The following is a 13,793-nucleotide window of genomic DNA, read 5'->3' as shown; positions in this document are numbered from 1 at the left end:
GGCAATGATGCTAAGTTGACAAAGGACAATAGAGTCCACTGTCCCATGGGAGGGGCACACCTATAGGAGTGAGCAGAAGCAGCAACTGGGGTTGGGGGAAAAACACTGTGGGCAAAAGGAAAGAGCCTGGGGAGAACGGGGGACCCAGGGCACCCCAACAAAAATGAGCCACCTAGGAGTAGAAGCAGACAAGTGGGCAAAGAAAGAGGAGATGGGGCAGACGCTAGGGGCTCCTTAAAGTGCTGAGCCAGTCAGTACTCCAGGGTCACAAGGTAGCCTGGCCTGCATCTCAATGACATTCCTCCAGAGCTGGAACAAGGTGATTGCTCCTAACATCAGATATGCCAACCTTTTAGGAACAAGAGCCTCACCAAGTCTTCTAAATCACATGCAATCTTGGATCTGTGGACACCTATCTGGGCTGAGCAGAGCTTGGGCAGAGGCCAGAAGGAGTGGCGTGCAGAGGCTCCAGCATCCTCAATAGCCAAGGCTTCGTCTCCAAGGGTAATCAGCCAGAACAGAGGGGCTGGGCCATTACACCTTGCCAGTGTAGACCACAGAGGCCCAGAGAGAGTCAAAGGTCAGCTTAAAACAATGATTAGAGTCAAAAGGATCAACTCCAACATGTCTGCGTGGAGAAGGAGCAGGATCCTGTTGTCATGGTGTTGAGGTCCCTGAGCCATGTGATTCCAGCTGATGAAGGCTGAGCCCAAGCAGGGGTGAAGCTTTGAGAAGAAACTCCAGCTTTCATGGAGAGGTCTCCACAACCTTGGAATACTTTCCCCTAAATGAGGAGCCCCTCAATTTAGAATGCCGGAGTAGCCTCACATCAGAAACTGTAGGGGCTATGGCCTTTCTGTTCCTGGTTAGGAATGTCAGGGTTTTAGGGTCTAAAGCTCATTTAGCCCAAGGTCATCTTGTAGAAGAGAGACTAAAGCAGGCTAATAGTCAAGTTGGAATGAGGTCTGGTCGCAAGGCTTTTGCGTACCCCCCCCCCCCCAGATCAGGCTTTTTCACTGGTCCCTCATCCCCCGTGGTCCTGCATCCCACCTTCTGGTTCATCTGCTTTCAGGGCTGAGCTCTCTTTTCATGATTCCATCTTCTGGAGAGGAATTATTTCCAGTTCATGATTGATTTTAGAAGCATCAGAGCAAAACCTAGTGGGGTTGGCCAGGTATCACCTAACGGTCTGCAGAATTGGGGCAAAAAACAGGCAAAAAGAAAAAAGTCTTTGAGATGTTTAAAGCCAGGTGGTGGTGCATGAAACATGAAATAGGATTCAACCGACAAGACTGGTTGGTCCCTTGGAGTCTTGCGTCTTCCCACCCTGGAATTTATACTTGCAATTCAAGTTTCTGGCACCAGATGGCAGCGCTACTCTGTCTGGCATTAAAGATTGCTTCATCTGCAGAGGCGCTCTGAAACTCATTCATTCGTTCATTCATTCCACAAGTATTTATTGAGTGTTTACAATGTGCTGAAAACATTTCTAGATTCTTGGAATACAATATTGAATGCAGCACAGGAAAAACAAAAAACATCATGCCCTCTGGGCGCTTCCTCCTTAGGCAGGAAGACAGTGAGTACAGGAGAAACACATCTGGAATGTGGAAGGGCGAGAGAATGAAAACAGGGGCCCCGAGGAGAAAGATGAGAGTGTGAAGTCAGAGCAGACATCAGAGACAAGAAAAAAAGCAGTGATGGAGGAGGGGTGGGATTGCAGCCGAGCCTGGAAGGGAGAAGGATTTGTGGGGGTGGGGCTTGTAGCATAGCCTGGGTTTGTTACTATCTTCCTTACTTGTCTTGTTGCTGTGATAAAACGTCCCAGAGAAAGGCCTTAAGGAAGGAAGGGTATATTCCGGTTCCCAGCTTGCGGGTCCAGTCCGCCGCGGTGGGGAAATGTGGCGGCAGCTGTCTGAGGCGGTCCATCTCGTTGGCATCCACAATCAGGAAGCAAAGACAACGGATAAGGCTCCGTTCGCCTGCTCCTTTTTGCTCAGTTTTCGACCTCAGCCCATGAAATGGCGGCACCCACGACAGGTTGGGTTTTCTCACCCCAATCAATCCAGACGAACCCTCACGGTCCTGCAGAGATTTATTTCCACGGTGAATTTCAAACCAACGGGCTGACAGTCAAGATGAACCATCGGCAATCACACTTGTCAGAGGGGAGACTGACAATCTGAGAGGAACTGAGACTGTCCAAAGTGAGAAGTCTAAATCTGGGGGGCCCTAAGTCTCTCCTGTCCTATCCTGATATGCCATTTGGTCCTGGGACCACATTCCCTCAATTTGGCAGGGTCACAGGCATACCAAATCCTGCCTGCTTTTCTTTTCATGGTTTTTTTTTTTTTGGACAAACTTTCAATTATTTATAGTTATTGAGTTCTTGACAATAAAATACAGATCAGAAGCAAGGCCTACCAACCCGCACCCCATCAGTCTTTTATTATGTATTCTCCCTTTGTCTATCTGAGAAACTAGAAGAGGCATGGGAATCCAGAGTTCTGTGAACAAGGCAGTCCCCAAACTTACTGCCTGATGACTCACTCCATGGAGGTGGATGAGCGACTGTCTTAGTCTATTTCCTGCTGCTGCAACAATGCCACAGACAGACAGGTGGTTTCTCGTGAAAAGGAAGTTTTTCTCATAATTCAGGAGCCTGAGATATCCAAGAAACCTTCATGCTACATCATAGCATCACTGAGGGCATCATATATTGAGAGAGAGAGAGAGAGATTGACTCTGGAGAGAACAAGTCTACTCCCTCAATGATGGCATTAATCCATTCATAACAATATGGTCCCATGACCTGTCCACTTCTTAAAGGTCTCCCTTCCTGTGTCATCACAGTGGCCATTACATTTCAGTAAGTGTCCCAGAGAGGCCACTGAAACCCTAGCAGCTGGAACACTGTGAGGTTCTGGGAAACGGTTTGTGTATAGCCGCTTCCCCTACGCAGAGTGCCTGTTGTTAGAGGCCTCCTCCTTAGTGAAGCAATTTGTTTGTCTTTTAAGGCAAGCACTCACTAGTAGCCCAGGCTGGCCTTGACCTTGCAATCCTGCCTTGACCTTCCGTGTGCTGGTAGCCTGAGAACACACTCCCTTTGCTAAGAGATTGGTTCTGAGATTAAACACAATGCAAAGTCACACTTACAATTCAAGCTGCAGGTACCAAAGAGTCTTTTTTTCTCCAATACTCAGAGCGATGTGGACCAGGAGGGCACAGAGAGGTTTTGGAACTAACGCCCAAGGCCCAAGGAAGGCGTCTCCGGTGGGATGAAGCTAATATGTATGGGGAATATGGGAAATAGACCAAACAAGCCAAGAAATCACACTTCTCTTCACCATTCATATTCTCCAAGCCTAGGGCCAGCTTGCCCAGTGGCAAAGGCCTTTGGATTATCCTTCGACAGTGACCCAGCTTGAGTTTGTCCTTTAGAACAGAGCTCCGAATAATAAGTGACCATTGAACTAACATACATTGCCCTCCTACCCATGGTCTAAGTTCAGAAACCGGGATAAAATAGAGAGCTAGTTAGACCCTGGCCCTCCTTCCCCCATCCTCTGTGCACAAATGTCTGTGGTAGTGTCGACCCCCAGGTAACTGTACAGAACAGCCCAGTTAGGTCACATTTGTTCCCTTTCTCAGAGTTGAAGCTTATCAGTAAGAAGCAGGAAATGGAGTTTCCTTCACCCTTCTTGGCTTTGGAGTTCTTGAGGTTTGAACTTTCCTTATCATGGGGAGGACGGAAGTCTTTGGTCTGTGTTTCCGACTGAATGGAGAACTTGTCAGGGTTGGGTGGTCCTTGTGATTTGGAGGCCTGTGACCACTGGAGGGTGAGCAGGTACCTATGGATAGGACTGTGGGAGAAGCACAGGTTTTGGGGCTATGAGACCTTTTGGGCTGAACAGAATTGCTGGAGAGTCTGTTGAACCAAACGTCTAGGGACCAGGAATCTGTCCTCAAAGACTCTGAGCTGGCAACATCCTAGACAGTGAGTGGTAGGGGCTGCCCTGTGCCTTGAAGAGGTGAGCCTGTATACCAAGGCTCTTGAACCTTGAAGACAGTCCCCAGCTCATATCTCCATCGAAGTGGACCGGCTTCCTCTGTATGACTCTCATGGACTGCCCTAGGGATGACTGTAGTTTGACAATTAAGTACCCACTGCCTGTTTCCACTGTCGCTAAATCCTGATGCCATCTGTAGTCTTTGCCAGCAACTTTCTACCATCATGATAAATATTACTTTATTTATTTAAATTTAAAATAAATTTAAGAAACATAACACTTATTTTTAAAATTAGAGACGGACAGACAAACAGAGAATACATGCCTACAAATGGAGGGCTGAGGACGATTTTTGGGAATCTGTCTGGTCCTCGTCCATCTTGTTTGAGATAGGATCTGTCTCATTTTTGTTGCTGCTGAGCAGAATGCTCTACATCAACTGACTCAGGGGCTTCTATCCAAGGAATCCTGTCCCCCTCTCTCTCCCAGTGCTGGCATTACAGATGCAAGCCATTGCATCCTGCTTTTTATATGGGTTTCAAGGATTGCAGGAAGGTAGGTCATCAGGTCTGCGAGACAAGCAATTTTACTTGCAGAACCATCTTCCTGGCCCACAGCACTTTTTGAATGCTAAACTTTCTGCCTTAATTCGTACTTTGTTTAATTTCTCCTTAATATGAACTATGAAGTGTGATTTCAGGGCCCTGTGAGTCCTCAGAATAAGAGGGTCCAATCTTTTCAGGAGGAGCCAATGATATTTCTATTTCTCTGTGGAGTTTTGCCAATGCTTGTAGATGACATCAGAATAGGTTCCATGGTGAGTTGGGAATCTTGCTTCCTGGAGGGGGGTGTAATTTACATTATTTATTTGTTTTATTTTGCTTTGGTGATTTGTTGAGACAGAGTCTCAGCGTCTTGAGAGAAAGCGGAGTCCAGCCTTTGTTTCCTGCTGCCTGTGAGTGGCGCTCACCATGTTGGACTTCAGCCAACTCTCTACCGGGGCAAACACTAACAAGCACCAAGTTTTAGTTCAACGTTTCAGGCTCTCTTGATCCTTATTGTTCATTTTTCCAAAGAAAGAAAGCAGCACAGATCTTAAGCAGGACTCTCATCAGTGCCATTGGGTCATTTGTCCATTCCCAGACCAACCAGCTGCCCAAGAGGATTGGGCATGGCAATATCAAACCTAGGCCATCTTGTTTTATCTATCCCTCGTCTAACCTCAAGGGGCAAGAACAATCAACTCCAGTTTTATAGATGAGCAGCTGTCTTGGAAACAGAGAATTTACTTCTCCCAAACTGCAGTGAATGGCCTCACTGAAGTTAGCATTGAGTTGTGGGGAGTGGAGCGGAAGGCTTCTGAGACAGTGTTCTTATTGGTTTCCAGGTCTCTCTTCAGATAAAAGGCGCACAGGAGGAAATGTTTTCCCTACTTTTATTACCACTTTACATCCTCGCTTTGGAGAAAGTCTTACTGTGTGACATCTGTGGCAGTCACTGTTTAGCTGTGAGGAGATTTAGAGGCTATCCAGACGCTGGCCTCTTGGAGTCATGCTCAACACCACTGACATCTGCCCACCTCAAAGTTCCTTCGTACAGAACCACAAACTGCTTTTGCGGTACAAGTTCTTATTAGTTAGGATTTCTATTACTTACAGAAAGATGCATGGGCAGTTGGTCAGAGGGCAGCATCCTTGGACCTATGGCGTTGGTCAGAGGCAGCATCCCAGACCTATGGAGGTTGGTCAGAGGCCAGTATCCTTGCACCTATGGAGTTGGTCAGAGGCAGCATCCCTGGACCTATGGAGTTGGTCAGAAGCAGCATCCCAGACCTATGGAGGTTGGTCAGAGGCAGCATCCCAGACCTATGGAGGTTGGTCAGAAACCATCATCCTTGGAGTACATCTAGAGAGGTTTGCCTGAGGTATCCTGGTACTAAAGAACTTATTGTCCCAGGCAGCGGCTAAGCATGACTATGGATAAGATAAATGATGATCTGGGGGTTCGGGAGCTGTCTGGAACACGAGGGAGGAATAAGGAGCCACTGCAAGATTCTCAGTATGGGAGAGACAGAACAGGGAAGGTCCCCCTGCCCCGGCCCTACGCTTGGGGGTGGGGATAGGACTTTAGCCAGAAACATGGAGGCAGACCAGCAGATGGGCCGTCCAGCAGGGACTTCCTGTGGCTGAACTACAGAGGGCCCGCAGGAAGGAAGGAAAGGCTGTGGCAGGGACTCAACTTGGATTCTAAGCACCTTAATTTAGATCACACATCCAGGAAGACGCTAGGAAGTGGCTAATGATGGCCTCTCACCCTGAAAGGCTTTGTCTTACGCGGGTACATCCAGCTATTTCTTATTTGCCCCTCCTGGGCCAGATGCGCACCACCAGGAGTCTCCTGAGAGCATTCACGGACAGAAAGAAGCAACGGTCCTGAGCCACTAAGCAGAGGGGAGTGAGCCCTTTCCTCAGCTGTCACACTGGGCAACAACGGGTGACATTTGCTAATTCTGTGGTGGATGTCTCCACCAAGGGTGACTTTACCAACATTTTAGCAACTTTCTCACAAACTTGTTGGCAGTGAACTAATTACTGGCTTGTGGAGCCCATCTTAAGATCTGCCAGTCACTACCTGTAGTCCCCTGTCCCATCTCCTCAGTTAAGACCCTCAGGTCCTCTTTCTGGTGACAGGCCTGCCTCAGATCTCTTCTCCACAGCTTGGTCCACATGTATCCTTAACTTCGTTCTTGACTTACTGTCTTGGCTTCCTCCTAGTCCTAGTCCTGTCCCCTAAAGTCCTGTTGCAAGTCCCTGTTGGTGACTTTTTAGATGGCTTCTTGTAACATGCATTATTTCCCACATCAACCACGCCTGTCTCTCACCCTTAACAGCCTGGAGTGGTCCTGAGGGCTTGTCTGGGGAGAAGCTTCTACCCTCTGACCTGACAGTGGGATTCTGGGAGATTACAGAAGAAAAAGTCCTAGGAGCTCACCCTAGGTTCCTCTCACCCTGCCCCTCCCACAAGCTCAGAGACACCCAAGGAAGACTGTGTCCCTTCTATATTCTTGGCGAGCACTCTTTATTGCCTTGATTTGCTTCCGTACCTCAGAGCGTGAACGAACACACCCACTTCACCCACAGCCTTTCCAACACCTGCCCTTCTCAACCTCTGTTTCAGAACACCGTCCCTTCCGGTGCCAGAGCTGGTTCCCCTGGGCTCACACCTGTGTAGTGCCCTTCCCTGCTTTTATCAAGGGCTTATCACATCCACCACCCAAATCCTAACCACCCAGCGGCCCATGGAGCTCCCAACCCACCTCCTCGAGCACACCTGTCCTGGCCAGGTGTACTTGTCTGTTTCTCCTTGCCCACCCCGGTTGTGACTGGATTCTGATGCTGACGTAAGCCGTTCTGATGAAGCCTGGGCCAGAGGACATTTCTCTTTCAGCACTGGCCTTCTGTCCTGCTGCTTCCTGGTAGAGACCTCCAGGCTCCTCTGCTGCCATGGACATTTCCCGAGACCGTGGCTGTGTGTGTACTTCTGTCCGACACGGCCGAGACGCCACGAAAGCCCAGGATACAGGTGTGTGGTGTATAGCTTCTGTCGTGAGTGCTGAAAACATTTGTTTCGAGAAGCCACAAAGTCCAAGCAGAAGTTCTTTTGTGGGTCTGTGTGCACACACGTGAGGGCCAGAGGTCACCCTCAGATTTCTGTGTGCCTTCCTCACTCTCCACGTTATTCTTTGAGACAGGGTCTCTCACTGAAACTGAAGCTCACGCATTCAGCTAGCCTGACTGACCAGCAGGCCCCTTGGCTTCTCCTACCTTCACCTCCCTACTGGGGGTGGGGGCACAGACTTGTACAGATGCACTTGTTTTTTTACAGGGTGTTGGGGGATCAAAACTCAGGGCCTCCAACTGGTGTGGCAGGCACTTTACCCACTGAGCCATCTCGGCAGCCCCCAAGAGCAAGTCCTTCACATGCTCCACAGCCTCCTACTTATTAGCAAGACCTATGACAGAGAAGAGACACAGCCACTAAAGGAAGGATCCAAAGGGAACGTGGACTGCCCTGGAAGGCAGGGAAGCCAATTGTGAACAAAGACAGAAGAGCGGGGAAGTGGGCTCTCCAGCCCTGAAACAATCCACCCCCAGCAGAAGGCTGAACTCCAGGGAAGCCCGAGGTCAGGGAATCTTTGGATGGCCCTGGAGGATGGGACAAACCCTCTACCCAACCCCTCTGCCTCTGGCCAGCCTCCTTTGCAGGGACTATGGCCTCCAGCTCCCGCCGGCAGGAATGTTCTCGTGGTTTTCCTGTTGGAATCATCTGGGCAGGAATGTTCTCATGGGTTTCCTATTGGAATTCCATGAAAAGCACTTTCATTCTTCCAGCTGTGTGCCCCTGGAGTTTGTGGGGTGTGGAGTCCAGGGGGATCCCCAAGCCCAGCCCTCCTGGTCTACCCACAGCCTCTAGGCATCTGATTAGTGTAGACTCCTGGAGCAGTGACCAGTGTGCAATTGCACCAGCAACAGAGAGGCGTGAGCTAAGTCATAGCCATTCCCAATTAGCTGCTGGGACCAAAGTGCACCCACAGGTGCCCAGTCGTGACACGGGGAAGGGGTAGGACAGGGTGGTGGTCAGGTAGGTTCATCCTACCGGGTCTTGGAGTCCAGTTTCTTACTAGGTGGCTGTCCAGTTTCCCCAAACTCCAGTGGTAACAAATATGTACAACAGAACCGTTGTTACAGTCACAAGATAGGCCCCTATCTCTTCCCTGAGCCTGGGACCTTGCTACATTCTTGTTGTCGTCTGGTCACGCATTGCCTTTGCTGGGCCTTTGTCTTCCGAGGGTTTCCTGTACCCCTCACACATCCTAAGACCTTATCCTGTTCCTAACAGTCCCAGCCAGGTATCAAAGGTGACAGTTTGTGGCCCCACCCACCTGTCGGTACCCCCGATACTTCCACTCCCGTCCTCAGAGTGCTGCTGGGCAGAGTTGTGGCTCTCTGTGGACCAGGATGTTTGGGGAAAGAGGCCAGTTGGCAAGAGCGATTTGTCCAAGGCTCAGGTCCTAGGACAATGACTCAGAGAAAGCAACCTGGAGAGCTGCTCCACGCTCTCACCTTCATCTCCTTCATCCAGCCCCTCACCCATCGCATCCTCTCCTCCACTTCCATCTCCTCACCCTCGTCCCCCTCACCCCAGCCCCTTTCTGTTTCTCTGCATACTCGCGCACTCGGTTCTCTGCGTTCCTACCAAGCATACTTAAGTAGGACGCGCGCCATCACCTCACTTGATGAAGAAGATGACACTCAGAGGAGATGTTAGCACTGTTTCTATGGTGACGTAGAATTTGGGTGTGGCACAGGCTATACCCTCACGTGAGTGGCGAATCTGAGCTACGTGCAGAGGGGTAGTGTCCAAGTCTCGCTCCCACCCTCCCTAGGCCCACGAGGTACCACCAGTTGCTAGCTTCGTATGGATCCTTTCACGATGTCTTGCTATAAATTTGAACCAACAGGGCGTGCAGTCAGGTGGCTCCACTTCCTGCCCAGAAGGGAGGGTGTGGTACGCACTGTTGACATTGTGTTGAAGGGTCCATGTGGGCCACCGCATCCACCACTGCCCCAACCCCAAAGCCTGGGGTGCCATTTTCTTCAAGGAGCCGGAGAGTGGCAAGCCTCATCCAAGTTACATGCAGTTGATTCTGGAAACTGCTCCCATAAGCTACTCCTTGAAGTTCCAGAAGTTTCCTCCCACCTACAGTGAGTGACTTGATGGCATACCCTCCTTGGGTTCTGCTGGAGGCTTAAATAAGCAACCCCCAACTGCACTATCTCAGCATCTGCAAGCAGAACCAGTCAGAACGGGGTTAATGATCCAACACATATACCACTGTTTCATGTCTGACAACTAAAAACAGTCACGTCCTTTTCCGGATGAGGACATGAGGCTCTGGGGTGGGGGCCTCAGGGGACACAACATTTGTAGAGTTGTAGGGAGATAGCTTACAGTTCAGGCCTTGGGGCTTCCTTCCAGCAGTCTGAGTGGTCCTGTTCTCCTTTATTATATGAGTTACTTTTCCTTTTTCTTCCTTCCTTCCTTCCTTCCTTCCTTCCTTCCTTCCTTCCTTCCTTCCTTCCTTCCTTCTTTTTGTTTGTTTTTTGAGACAAGGTTTCTCTGTAACAGCACTGGCTGTCCTAGAACTCACTTTGTAGACCAGGCTGGCCTCGAACTCAATCTGCTTGCCTCTGCCTCTGGAGTGCTAGGATTGAAGACATGCGCCACCACTACCTGGTGTGCATTACTTTTCTGATTTTTTTTCTTTCTTTTTCAAGGCAGGGTTTCTCTGCATAGCTTTGGAGCCTGTCCTGGAACTCGCCTGCCTCTGCTTCCCAAGTGTTGGGATTAAAGGTCCGCACCACCACTGCCCAGAGGGAGTTACTTTTCTTGATGCCGTGACAAACTTTAGAAAAATGTTTGTCAATTTCATCACGGCACAGGAAGCAGATACCAGATCTCCTCACATGAGTCTGCACCAGGAAGCAGAGATCTTAGACTAGCATCCAAATGGATATGATCAAGCCCCTCTCCCCTGCCCGGGAAACCCATTTTTGCCACAATCCCAAAGTTTCTACAACCTCTCAGAACAGCGTCACCAGCTGAGGACCAGGCGTTCAAAGCAAAGCATATGCACCCATTGAGGGCAGCTCAGATTCAAACGTAACACTCTTAGGTCTCCATCATGTCTCCTGAGATGAGGCTGGTTGTCCAGAGACTCTTTCTGAGAAGGAAGAGTCCGGGGGGAGGGCACTGAGGAGAGTAGTTGGCAGAAAGGGGTAACATATGTCCCCTCCCTTACCCGGGGCCCCCTGGGAGCGGCAGGGAGATGCTGTGGAAGCGTTAGCATCAGTGCTAAGAGCCGTCTTTCATCAGAAACTGGCTTCTGAGGCAGCCAAGATGCTAGACCTACCCATGTATCCTGTCTGTCCTTGTATATATATTGGGGGATTGGAGTGATCCCCGAGTTTCTTATTGGTGGGAAAGCTTACCACACGACAGGAGACTGGAGCCCCTGAAGGCGTCTTTGTGTGTATCAGAACAGGGTGAGGTCTGTACAGCCCTCAGGTTACCTACCCTTGGACAGTTTGTAGCAGAGGCGCCTCGGGTGGATTAAGATAGTCTCAAAGGCCATGTAGGTTTGAGTTACATGATTCTATCAGTTCTGTATTGTCCTACTGTGCCCTTCTTGTCAGGTCCCCCCGCCTGCCTCCTCCCCTACTCTCCTCTTGGATACTACCCTTGCCTTTCCCGAGGAGTACCAGCAGTGACCGCTGCCACAGCTGCCACGTAGGGACTGCTCACCCCACACATCAACGCTACTATTGGTATACCAGGAATTTCCAAATTCTGTACACACACACACACTCAGGTATAGGGAAGGGAGGCTTCTCGTGAGTCACCCAGGATAGCCTGTGGAAGGAGGCCCTGCATGCTCTCAGCCTTGATGAATCACAGTACCAATACACAGAGAAAATTCCCACTCTGGGCATCCTCTGTGCTGACCTTCTTAAGGCCCCCTCCATCTGCCTTGACGTCCTGAAGAGGGCAGAATTGTTAGGGAAGACAGCCCTCTCGCGGGGTGGGGGGTGGGGGGCTTCCTGATGTTTCCATCTTCTCCTATGCCTGCTAGACTCCCAGGGCTCCTATTAGACTAGCTATACTGTTCCAGCATTTATGGAGCCCCTCTCAGCTACACCCCATCTCAGTGCCCCCAGATACACCACCCCACCGTACTGAGGACAAAACCATTTCCTCAGAGTTTTCTAGTAGGAACGAATGATCCCAATGAACTCAAATGCCTCGTCACACTGGGGCCACCAGAGCAGGTTTGAGCCTCCCTCAGCAGCTGGATCCCCCACTCCTGCCCCCCTCTGTGTCCTTCCTTTCCTTTCCCAGGCCCCAGATCTGAGGCCTGTGGTCACTGCTGACCAGCACAGTATGGCAGGGGGCTGCTTCCCAGACACACCCACAGGGAGAATCCCCTGTAGGGCAGAAGGACCAGCCAGGGAAGAGTTTACTCTTGGAGAGCACAGCTCTTTCAGCGGGTTCTAGAAAGTTGCGAAAATGTTGGCTTTGTCTGAGCAAGTTAAAAAAAAAAATCCATGCCACCTCCCACAGACGACACTGTTTCTCAGGCCACGGAGCCACAGTTGGTAGACAAATAGCACATTAAAAATAGCCCGTGTTTCCCAATCTTACGGCCTCTGGGGGCTGCAGGGAGAGGCCTTGGCAGAGCGGGGGTTTGCCGGCCCATTGTTCGCCTGCTCTGGCTAGCGTGGGTGTGGGGGCTGTTCGTAGGCGCAGTAATTCCCGGTCAGAGGAGGGAGGAGGCTGAGTTCTTGGCCAGGATGAGCCAGATAACGCACACTTGAATGGAGACGCTGTTTGGTGTTTATTTTTCCTTTCCTGGGCCAAGAAATATAGCACACTTCATTTTGAACTTCTGTTTCCATCAACTCCCCTCTCCCCCTGCTTTTTCTTTTCTTTTCCTCCACCCCCCCCCAACCCCCGACCAAAGCATGCAAAAGAGACTGCGATACAAAGTCTTATTCCCATCTGGGCTCTGGCCCAAGACCTCTGACAAAAAAGTTACTTAAGTCATATTTCCATCCTCTGCAGATGGCCGTGTATTTATTTCTCACCAAAGTAAAATCCCAAATGGACTACAGATATTTGCACGAGTCAAAACGGTTTCCTCCCTGCAGAGCTGAGACGAAGCTTTGATCCTTCAGAGAAAATAGAAAGGTTGGCCCCAGTCTGGCAGCCATGATACGTCCTACGTAGATCCCCTCGGGGTGGGATGCTGTCTGGGGTCCAGAGAGACTGACCATATGCCTCAGGTGGGTCCGGTGCTTAGAAAAAAACAGCCTAGAAGGAGCCAAGCGATGGGGAGGGGTGTCAGAAATCAAAACAGGAGGGTCACTGGGCAGGTGACTGTCCCAGAGTAACCCTCTGACAGACCGCAGCCCCGTCGGAACTCTGAGCAAGTCAGTGTGTGGAGCGAAAGCCAAAAGGTGGAAAATTACCCAAGGAAAACTGCTACCCCCGGACACAGAGTCCTGCTGTTAGGCATTCGGCCCCCATCTTTCTTTGAATCCTTACCCCTGGATACTGAGTTTGGCACAGGTCCTCAGACTGAGTGCCTAATCTGTTTCACGGGAAGCCTAGATTATGACGAGGCTTCCTATGCCTGCCACCAGGGGGCGCCCTCTTGTGGGGCGGACTCCTCAATGGTCCTCGCTGCTCTACAGGGATCCCAGATCCTGGATTCCAGGAGAAGGTCTGGGAAGGACTGAACTCTCCAAACAGGAATACTCTTAGGAGTTCCGAAGCTGAATGTGGATGAGCACAGAGGTAGAGTGTGAAGGCTGGCTGCCCACGGCTTGCTTTCGCATCTCCTCTCATCCTCTTCTTCCCTGATGACCAGAACGTGTTTGCGCTGCTCTGTTTCTCGACTTTTGTTTTCTCTTTTCGCACTCCTCTGGTTGTACTGACTTTTGTAACATGAGTCTCACGTTCCCTTCTTGACCCAGGACAACATTTAGGTGTGTCCCCTTGGCTGTGGGAAGGGAGTGTTGGAGCCCCAGGTGGGGCTGAGACCGCAGACCCGGGGACCTTATCCACAGAGGATCCAGAATACCGCAAGCACTTTGGTGCCCTTTCTAGAATGTTCCAGGATTCTTTAGCACTCTTCTCCACCCTTTTGCCCTAGATGAGGAG

At 50.4% G+C, this 13,793-nt stretch overlaps 1 long non-coding RNA gene across 1 annotated transcript; it reads left to right on the top strand.

The window, feature by feature from the left end:
- Positions 1-7,074: 7,074 nt before the first annotated feature.
- Positions 7,075-12,741, top strand: LOC146894318 (uncharacterized). Its single transcript, XR_015002376.2, has 2 exons — positions 7,075-7,592; positions 7,896-12,741. It is a non-coding gene; the product is annotated as an uncharacterized LOC146894318 (long non-coding RNA).
- The last annotated feature ends 1,052 nt before the right edge of the window (positions 12,742-13,793 follow it).

Source organism: Myodes glareolus, chromosome 6, assembly GCF_982192425.1.
Source record: "Myodes glareolus chromosome 6, mMyoGla1.1, whole genome shotgun sequence".
In the NCBI taxonomy this organism is placed as follows: Eukaryota; Metazoa; Chordata; class Mammalia; order Rodentia; family Cricetidae; genus Myodes; species Myodes glareolus.
This window is presented reverse-complemented; position numbering and strand designations above follow the sequence as displayed.